Below are 11,451 nucleotides of genomic sequence, written 5' to 3'. Positions count from 1 at the left end.
TCTTGTTCTTGTTTTTCTTGTTCTACCTTGTTCTTTTTCTTATTTTTGTTATTATTGTTGTTTTTCTTGTTCTTCATAAACTTCCTCTTGTTCCTATTCTCGTTCTTGTTCATGATCTTATTCTTTTATTTCTTCTTTTTATTGTTCTTTTTGTTCTATTTCCTCTTTTTCCCCTCCTCCAGCACCTACTCCTCCTCGTCCTTGCCCTCGTTTTCCTCCTCATCCTCCTCTTTCATATGCTTCGTCCCTTTCCTCTCCGTTCCACTTCGCACACTTTGCCTTGCACGTTTGATCTCCTTGACAAATTCCTGACTAGGTTATTTATTTTCTTTACCCTTCAAACCCTTTTCGTTCTCGCTCGCCTTGCCCCTTTCAAGGCAGGCGTGTTCTTAACCTTTCCTTCCACTTGTCTGACGACTCTCTGACTCTCTCTCTTCTCTCTCTCTCTCTCTCTCTCTCTCTCTCTCTCAAAAGTTATACAAATTATGACAGACATACAGAGGCCAGATGCTATATAACGTAGATTAATCGAGACGAAAAATATGAAATACGAATTTGAACATTAATCACCTACTGAATTAACTATAACTTCGTCTAATTTTGTATAGGAAGCAAAATAACATTCCTCAAAGTCCACTGTGGTTTATCATCGAAATCACATAGTCCCATCGAAGGAGAAACGTTATACCGGGTGATGAGCTGCCCCAAAATGTTATCGGGCTAAGCAATGTTAAGGGACTGACAACCTAGAGTGGATGATGGTGTCTCTGTAGTCTAAATTTCTATGACTACATTGACAAAGAAGAAGTGAAATGGGTTCTGTATGAGTTCTGGAAAAAAGTGAAAAGCAGCGGACTACAACCATCAAAGAATACACAAAAGGAAGCAAAAGGAAGGCCGTTGCAAAGGCTACCTCCCCGACCTTCAACTGAACTGAACTGAGCTGTAAAACTCCCCCACACGTTACTGCGCTCCTTAGCCCTACACAATGGTCTGTCTACAAAGGAAGATCCACCCACTAAGAAAGATCCACCCACACAAACGATTCCAAGCGGGCCCTTTTTTGCTCTAAAGCTGCATCCGTTACTGAAAAAAAATCCACTCATCTACACTTTTTAAAACTTCTGGTAAGCAAATAACGAGGGATAATCAAGTGTACGTGCGTCCGTTTGTCTTTCCTTTTCTCCATCACCGCCACCACCACCACCACCACCACAACCATCGACAAGGACCCCCACAATGGCGGCCCTTGAGCCACTCCAAGAACACACATACCTGAAGGAAGGAACGGGGACAAAGGCCAATCTCCGAGGCTTTTCATCCGCTGAGTACAATAGTCTGTTTTTTGGCTGGACGCGACAAGGACAGGCGGTGGTGGTGGTGGAGGTTGTCTTGAAGGAGGAGGAAGAGGAGGAGGAGGAGGAGGAGGAGGAAGTGGAAAAGTTGGAGAAGGAGGAGGAAAAAGTAATGAAAGAGGAGACGGAGAAGGACGAGATGGCTATGTGTGTGTGCCCTTGGCGGTTTTCCTCCTCCTCCTCCTCCTCCTCTTCCTCCTCCTCCTCCTCCTCCCAAGATGTGTATATATACCTTCCTTCCTCCCCTGAAAGGCCATAAGACAGCCATACAAACAAAAGGAAGATTGTCGTCAAGAAACTGGACCAATAACAACAACAACGACTACAACAACGACAACGATTACTCCTATTTCTGATGCTGCTAGTTACGTAAGACTCCTGCTACTACAACTGCTACTTCTACTTCTACTACTACCATCACTACTAAAAATTCTACCAGGACGCGATTTAGCTTCAAGATTACACGTACAGTTTCTCTCCTTCGCGTCCTTCCTTCCTTCCTTCCTTCCTTGGGGTCCCTTAAGGCCTTCCTGTGCCCTTCATTCATTCATGCTCATCCTCTGTGAACCTTCTGACCCAACAGCCTCCGTCCCTCTGCTTCTTCTGTTCATCTTCACCGTTTTTCATTCCCGTGTAGCCTCAGCATCTTCCCTCATCTCTCCAGCATCCACATCCTCGTTTTGCTGATCCCTTTGTCCTCCTTCCCTGTGGTCCTGTCTACCTGTCTGCCCATTTATGCTCTTACTGTTAGCCTATCATCGCTCCCCCATTTACAATGCTCCCTTTTTGAAGCTACTCCCTATATGTGATGCTCTTCTCGTGTCTCCCTTTGTATAACCCTCTCTTTTCTCCCTTTCACCCTCTCTCTGCCTCGTCGTCTCTCTCTCCTCTCTCTCCCTTAATGAAAGCTTTGCCTTACACGGCCTCCCTCTCTTCTCCTCCCTTTGGTCTCCCTTGATGTGGCCTCCTTTTCCTTCTCCTCCTCCCCCTTCTCTTCCTCCTCTTCCTTTTGCCTCCCTTTACCAAGTCTCTCCCTCTCCCTTTCCCTCAATCCTCCCTTTGTGCCTGTCTTTCATCTCTGTGCCTTCACTCGGCAGCTTGGAAGTTAGGAGATAAGCTAATCCTTTCTGCTTCATTAGGAACTACTCAGGAGCCTCAGCCCTCAGAAGGAAACACAGTGAGGTATTAGCCGCAAAATCGTACTCCCGTACGGGCTCTCGAGGGACACAAGAAAGGGCTAACGTCCATAGTATTAATCTCCCCCATTCCCGTTTCCTTCCCTTCCCTTTCCCTTGGCTGTGAACCACAGTTTTAAGCGTTCCCGGGGGATAGGGATTGATTAACACTACCTCGAAAGAGAGCGGATTGTGTCGAAATAGTGTTGACTTTGCGGGGTGAGAAGCAGGACATCTTCACCTTCCCCCTCGTATATTTCATGAATAAATAGTGTTATTGTTATTATAGAAGGAAATATATTGAAAAGTATCAGAATATTTTTATGACTGATATTGTATCGCAGACTTTGCTGAAATTAATATATATATTTTTTTAGTTTATAAAGACTCTGGTGTTTCCATTTGATTGTAAACATAATTATTCTTGAAGATTCCTTTATAATTGTCCCAAAAAATGGCAAAAGACGGCAGATTGATGAATAAATATGACATTATTATGACAATAATTAACATACACCATAAAAAGGGCATTTCTTGGAGACCACCGAGATTTAAGACAAAAATGACATAAATGACACGACCTGGCAACCCCTAAGTGGCTGCCCAGGTGTGTGTGACCAGTCATGGATACCATTCTATCACATACATTAACTTACCCGCGTTACTTGTTATTTACCTGTAGATCAGCAAAGCTATTGTTTTGTTTTATGAAATATAATGTATATGAATACAATAGTGTGTGAAAAATGCATTATTTACTTTATTGGTTTGAAAGTGCTGTGCGGATTGGTCTTTTCTGGCCCGCATATTTGTCGCGGGGACGGGAAGGGGCTTATACACACCCCAGACCCGCGTATGGGGATGGGGACGGGAAGGGAATGGGAAAGACAAATACTACGGCCGTAAATCCTGTGGTGTCGTCAGTGTGTGTGTGTGTGTGTGTGTGTGTGTGTGTGTGTGGTGCGGGTTTTACATCGTCCTATTTGCATAATTCGTTTTTTCACCTACTATAACGTTCACCTGCCCCTAAGCCTTCCTCGCTGCGTAATGTGGCGGGTGGTTATGTTTTTTTTATTATGATTTACTGAAAGAACGGCGATAGTGTTGTTGAGGCACGCAGTGGTTTGAAAATGACAGCTGCAATAATAACGACACTCACGACATTGATGAGGACAACAACAACAACAACAACAACAACAACAACAACAACAACAACAACAACAACAACAACAACAACAACAACAACAACAACAACAACAACAACAACAACAACAACAATAATAATAATAATAATAATAATAATAATAATAATAATAATAATAATAATAATAATAATAATAATAATAATAATAATAATAATAATAATAATAATAATAATAATAATAATAATAATAATAATAGTAATAATAATAATAATAGTAATGATAATAATAATAACTAATAATAATAATAATAATAATAATAATAATAATAATAATAATAATAATAATAATAATAATAATAATAATAATAATAATAATAATAATAATAATAATAATAATAATAATAATAATAATAATAAATATGCTCAGGTAAAAGTGATCTCATACTAACAATCAAAATAGAATAACTTTAAGCACAATATTTCTCTAACGACCGTGAAATGTTGGCACTGTTTTTACGTTTTTTAATTCCGAGAAAACATTTTACAATACTCCGGATAATGGGAGAGAGAATATTGCGCCCCGACGACCTGTTAGCACAGTTACACACTTCCTAACTCGATTTATAATAACATATGATAAAAGACTGCTGCAATTACTTCCGTGTTTGTGATTTCGTTCGGGACTCGACCTAGACAACTTTTTAATTTCATTTATTGTTTGGCGAGTAAAAGGATCGGGCAGGAGATGTACGTCTTCTTCCTCTTATATATATATATATATATATATATATATATATATATATATATATATATATATATATATATATATATATATATATATATATATATATATATATATATATATATATATATATATATTTACAGCAGTGGAAACAGCTCAAGAGCAATAAAAAAAAAGGAAACAATAATGAAAAAAAGCTCGCTATTCGCTGCTCCTATAAAAGAGTTAAGAGGAGTGGCCGAAAGATAGGTCAATTTCGGGAGGAGAGGTGTCCTGATACCCTCCTCTTGATAGAGTTGAAGTCGTAGGCAGGAGGAAATATAGATGAAGGAAGATTGTTCCAGACTTTACCTCCGTGAGGGATGAAAGAGTGGAGATGCTGATTAACTCGTGCGTAAGGGATTTGGGCAGTAAAGGGATGAGGTTGAGTAGAAAGTCGTGTGCGGCAAGGCCGCGGAAGGGGGGGAGGCATGCAGTTAGCAAGTTCAGAAGAGCAGTCAGCATGAAAATATCGATGAAAGATAGAAAGAGAGGCAACATGGCGGAGGAATTCAAGAGGTAGAAGACTATCAGTAAGAGGAGGAGAGCTGATGAGACGAAGAGCCTTATACTCCACTCTGTCCAAGAGAGCTGTGCGAGTGGAGCCCCCCCACATTATGAGATGCATACTCCATACGAGGGCGGACAAGGCCCCTGTATAAGTATAGCTACTGTGCGGGGGAGAAGAACTGGCGGAGACGATACAGAACGCCAACCTCGTGGAAGCTGATTTAGTGAGAGAAGAGATGTGAAGTTTCCAGTTAAGATTTTGAGTTAAGGATAGACCGAGGATGTTTAGTGTTGAAGAAGGTGACAGCTAAATGTTATTGAAGAATAGGAGGTAGGTGTTTGGAAGATTGTGTCAAGTTGATAGGTGGAGAAATTGGGTTTTTGAGGCATTGAAGGACACAAGGTTCCTTTTACCCCAATCGGGAATGATAGCAAGGTCTGGGGTTAAGCGTTCTGCAGCCTCCAGTCTGGAGCCTTGTAATTCTTGTTGAGGGGGTCTTCTGTTAAAAGAAGTTGAATAATGCAGAGTGGAGTCGTCAGCATATAAGTGGATAGGACAGTTTGTTATGGAAAGATCATTGATGAATAACAGGAAAAGAGTGGGTGATTGGACAGAGCCCTGTGGAACACCACTGTTGATAGGTTTAGGGGAAGAACAATGACCGTCTACCACAGCAGAGATAGAACGGCCGGAAAGGAAACTGGAGATAAAGGAAAAGAGAGAAGGATAGAATCCGAAAGAGGGCAGTTTAGAAAGCAAAGAGTTGTGCCAGACTCTATCGAAAGCTTTCGACATGTCTAGCGCAACTGAGAAAGTTTCACCGAAACGGCTAAGAGAGGATAACCAAGAGTTAGTTAAGAAAGCAAGAAGATATAGTCCAGAATACTCAGCCAATAAGGTAGGAAGGAGGCCATAGTCCAATGATATATTACTGTTATTTATATAAGAGAAATCCTGCTCCACACCATACAAGCAACAACAAAATACCCTTCCTGCGTTGTATTCCTACGCCCAGGAACAATTTGGACATCCCATCCCTGTTTTATCTATTCTCTTGTTCATAAGGCGGATGATAAGTATGTGAGGGATTTAAGGCTGGGTTCACACGAGACACTTTTAGTGGTCAGTGGCCGCCACAAAAAGTGGCCACCACAAAAAATGGTCGCCACGAAAAATGGTGGGTAGGTGCACCATGCACACGAGCCACTCGGTGGCGGCCACTAATGAGGTCAGTACGTGGCGTTATGGATCTCGTAGAGGCAGCAGCTGTCTGTGCTCTCTTGGCAAAAAGCGCTGAAGAAAGTACTGCCATGGGTTCACCCCATATATACTTAGCAACAGACTACTGCGTGTAGCATTCCACACATTATTTACAGAGCTAAAAGAACACGATAATTTTTTTTACTACTTCAGGAGGTCACAGGAAAGGTTTAATCATCTTATGACAGTAATTGGTCCACGTATAACACGGCAGGACATCAACATGAGGACTTATGTCCCAGTAGAAGAGAGACTTGCGGTAATTTTAATATAAGACTGAACATGAAGAATATTAAATCACATTAGATGTAATTTATTGACATAATTCACCAGTCTTTGCGGTTACATAACATTTTCTCCTTTCTACTTCCGGGTAAATAAAACTACCATACTCAGTAATCAATTAATATGCAAAACTGTGAAACGAAATGAAACATTAGTTCTGAAAGCATATAAGAGCTTATCCATTGTATCCTGAACACAAGTTATGCGTGAAGGTCATACTTATACATCATTATGACAGTTAAAATTCAGGTGTTCAAGTGTCAAGACAGAGGGAAAGCGGCGGGTGGCAGGGTGGTGGCCACCGATAGTGGCTCGTGTGCACGCTGCCATTTGAAACAACGGTATCTATCGCCGGCCACAGTGGCGTGGTCGAAAAAATGGCTCCGCCCGCCACAACTCGCCACTGTTTTGTGGCGACCACAAAAAGTAAGATGTGTGTGTTCTATTTTGACCATTATTTTGTGGCGGCCACTGACCACTAAAAAGTGGCTCGTGTGAATCCAGCCTTAAGCTCAATAAAACAGTTACATCACTTAATACTTCCTTTCTCTTCCTCTCTCACCCTTCTATTTTTCCTTTATCTTTGCCGCGTTCATCAACATCAATCGTCCCGTGACACAAGTTTAAGAGTGATTTCAAGCTCAATATAACAATTACATCATTAAATATTTCCTTTCTCATCCCAGCGTTCAACCTCTCCTCCTCCTCTCCTCTCTCGTCATTCTATTTTTCCTTTATCTCTCCCTCGTGCATCAACCTCTATCGTCCCGTGAACTGAGTGTGTGAGTGATTTCAAGTTCAACATAACAGTGACATCATTAAATATTTCCTTTTTCTTTCTCAGTGTACGTACAACCTCTCCTCCTCTCCTCTTCCGTGACACAAGTTTGAGTGATTTCAAGCTTAATATAACAGTTACTACATCATTAAATATATACTTCTTCTTTCTCTGCGTACAACCTATCCTTCTCTCCTCAATTCTCCTCTCGTCTCCTTTCCTCTCCTCTCTCGCCAGCCCGTTCGTGACCCGAGTGTGTGTGTGTGAGTGATTATCCGCTCAATTTACCAGTTACATCACTGAATACTTCCTTTCTTTTCCCGTGTACAACAATCTTCTCTTTCTTCTTTCCCTGCGTACAACATCTGCTCCTCTCCCGCCAGCAAGCCCGTGACCCGAATGAGTGTGCGTGTGAGTGATTCCCCGTTCAATATGCCAGTTACATCATTGAATACTTCCTTTCTTTTCCCCGTGTACAGCCTCCTCTTCCTTTCTCTTTCCCTGCTTACAACCTCTCCTCTCCCGCCAGCAAGCCCGTGACCCGAATGTGTGTGCGTGTGAGTGATTATATCAGTTCAATTTATCAGTTACATCCTTAAATACAACCGTTCTTTTCCCCGTGTACAGCCTCCTCTTCCTTTCCCTTCACGCGTACAACCTCTTCTCCTCCTCCTCTTCTCTCCCGCCCACCCGTTCGTGACCCGAGTGTGTGCGTGTGAGTGATTCCCCGTTCAATATCCAATCGTTTCCGGTGCAGGATTGAGACTCGCTTTTGACCCGACTCTTTGATCGGCGAGTCGGGTGCGAATTACGTGTCACTCCCTCCACGGCGCTTTGTGATAAGAAAGGGCGGCGGCAGCGCAAAGTGTTTTCGATACACACACACAAGCAAATTCTCCTTCTACGTATGTTACCTGTGAGTGCGTTTGTGTGCTTGTGTGTGTGTGTGTGCGTGTTTAATAAAAATATTCCAAACGTCTAGGTGTAAGTCAGGTTCGGCTTTCATTTCGTCCTTTTTGGGGTAGTTTCTCAGTAAATTTGTCGTTTGTTGAAGTGATTTTTTTTATAGTTTTCTAATGTTATTTTTTATGGATGACAAGAAACTGTGATGTATTACAGTGTTATATTTCCGTCTTTTTTGGACAATATCTCTAACCTGTCTATCTATCTATCTATATCAATCAATCTGTCTCTATTTATCTATCTATCTATTTATCTATCTGTCTGTCTGTATGTGTGTGTGTGTGTGTGTGTGTGTGTGTGTGTGTGTGTGTGTGTGTGTGTGTGTGTGTGAGAGTGCGTGTGCGTGTGTAGGTGTGTGCGAGCGCGTAAGTTGGTGTGTTCGCCGGGCCAAGGTCGGTGGCGGGCCGGTGTACATTTAGAAGAGTAAGGTCGAAATATCAAGAGTGGATTTTCGCTATTTTAGAACGGATTTATTATTTTGTGCTGATGATGTGTTCTGCGGGTCTGAGCAAGCTTGAGGCCTCGCTCTATCTGTGTTGCTGTCTGTCTGTCTGTCTGTCTTAGTCTGCCTCTGTCTGTCTGTCTGCCTGTCTGTCTTCCTGTCTGCTTATATGTCTCTGTATGCTTGTCTCTGTCTCTGTCTCTGCCTGTGTCCGTCTGTCTGCCTGTTTGTCTTCCTGTCTGCTTGTCTGTCTCTGTATGCTTGTCTCTGTCTCTGTCTCTATTTGTCTGTCTGTCTGCCTGTCTGTCTTCCTGTCTGCTTGTCTGTCTCTGTCTGCTTGTCTCTGTCTCTGTCTCTGCCTGTGTCTGTGTCTTCTTGTATCTGTCTCCTCAGTGTCTATTCTCTCAAGTCTTCGTTCATTCTCTAATCTATTGTTCATGAGGTGGCTGAGAGTTATTAGGCCAACTTTACAAGACAAATACTCCTTGAAATGTAATCAAGTAACAAGATACCTTTTATCCGAAATGTTTCAGAGCGTAGAGACAATATTAGCGAGTCCAAATCTCTCCCCAATCTTATTTTGTCTATGCCTTTCTCTGTCTGTCTGTCTGTCTCTGTCTTTCCCTGTAATTGTCTTTGCCTGTCTGTTTTAGCTTTCGTCCATTCTCTATTTCAGTGATCATAAAGTGGCTTGAAGTTATTAGGTTATTCATAGAAGATAAATCGTTATCCCAAACCACACCAAACAACAGGATATGTACCTTTCCTGCGTTGTGTTTCCGCGCACATAGGCAATATTCAAGAGTCTCTCACCTCATCCTCTTAAGTTTTTGTCCTTTCTCTATTACAATTTTCATAAGGTTATTGCGATATTTATAAACGCTACAAGATAAATACTCCATCAAACCAAACCAAGCAACAAAATGCCCTTAATCCATAGTGATCCCGCGTGCACAAACAATATTCAAGAGTCACTCATCTCATCCTCATTCAGTTTAGTTTTGTCCTTTCTCTATTAAACTTTTCATAAGGTTATTGCGGTATTTATAAACGCTACAAGATAAATACTCCATCAAACCAAACCAAGCAACAAAATACCTTTAATCCACAGTGATGCCGCGTGCACAAACAATATTCAAGTCACTCATCTCATCCCTATTCCATTTTTTTTCGTTCATGCTCCACTGATACATATTCCAAGCGTCTAGGTGTAAGTTAGGTTCTATTTTCATCCTTATCGGGGTAGTTTCTTAGTAATTTTAACGTTTTTCAAGTCAATTTTTATATATTTTAATGGTTTTTTTTTTATGGACAACGAGAAACTGTGATGTATTACCGTGTCATATTTTCGTTTTTTCTGGCCAATATCTGTAACCTATCTATCCTTCTATCTATCTATCTATCTATCTATCTATCTTTCTATCTATCTATCTGACTATTTCTGTCTCTCCTTTGAACCACAAGCAACATAATACCTTCCTTGCGTAGTGATCCAGGGCACACCAACGATATTCAAGAGTCCGGCATCTCATCCCTATTTTATCTAGTTTTCTTCTTCCCTCAGTTATAAGTGTTCATCAGGTTATTGGGTTATTTATGCACACTAGACGAGAAATCCTCCTTCAAAACACACCAAGCAACAAGAGTCCGGCATTTCATCCCTATTCCATCTAGTTTTCATCCCTATTCTATCTAGTTTTCGTCCATTCTCCACTGATGAGTATTTATAGGAGAGAGATCCTCCTTTAAACCCCAAGCAACATGATACATTCCCTGCGTAGTGATCCCGGGCACACCAGCGATATTCAAGAGTCCAGCATCTCATCCCTCCCGCCCCGCCCCGGCCTGCACGCTATTACTTCCCAAACTCGTTCCCTCCAGCCAGGCCATCCCGCGCCCAGAGCCGGCCTTCGCCTCGCCCCTGGGAACGCCGCCGCTGATGGGGGTTCCTCTGTGACTGGCAGCTCATGTTTTTCCTAAAGGTGACCGCCACGCGAGGCTACTCTCGATGACTCCGGTTTGTTGCTCAGTCGATGTTCGTTGACTTTTTTATCAACCAAAGAAAATGGAAAATTAATGTGTATGTCTGAGGTATAGTTTAACGTTCCCATTTTTTTCGTCATTTACATAGGGACCGCTTTGTTCTCTGCCGTTTACTACCATCTGCTCAGTCAGTGCTTTTCTCATTTTACTAGCCAAAGAAAATGGGGGATTAGCATGTGTATAATCTGATCCACTGTCCCTGTATCGGCCCTCTCTTCGTCACGTATAAAGAGATACATCTATCTATACTCATCGACCTTTTAACATGCTCCCATTGGTCCATTCCCTCAAAGAAAATCAACGCAGTACATATATAACCCATCTACTGTTCATTTGTGTTCGTAATATTTCTTCAAAACTACAAAAAATAGCAAAACTCGTCTACTCACCACCAGGTCCCTCGTCACGCTCCCCAACGGCCGCCTCTCTGGGGCCGCTGACACTCACTCGATGGCACCACTCCAGCATCGACAGCGCCTGAGGGACGGAGGGAAAAGTATAAATAATCCGTGAGTCATTGAACGCGTAATCCGGCCCCTATGACCCCGATGCCGCCCGCCCTGAGGTCACGTATCGCGTTATGTTTGATGGACGGCCGGCAGAGGATCCCCGACTGTCTCATCTCCGCGGTAATAACCCAGACCAATTGGATTTTGTGCTGGCGCGAAGCAGTCGGAATGAGCGGGGAGTGAGGCTTCAAAGTCAAACTGGAAC

Source organism: Eriocheir sinensis, chromosome 11 (genome assembly GCF_024679095.1).
Source record: "Eriocheir sinensis breed Jianghai 21 chromosome 11, ASM2467909v1, whole genome shotgun sequence".
Lineage (NCBI taxonomy): Eukaryota > Metazoa > Arthropoda > Malacostraca > Decapoda > Varunidae > Eriocheir > Eriocheir sinensis.
The sequence above is the reverse complement of the archived record's forward strand: the minus strand, read 5'-3'. Positions refer to the sequence as shown.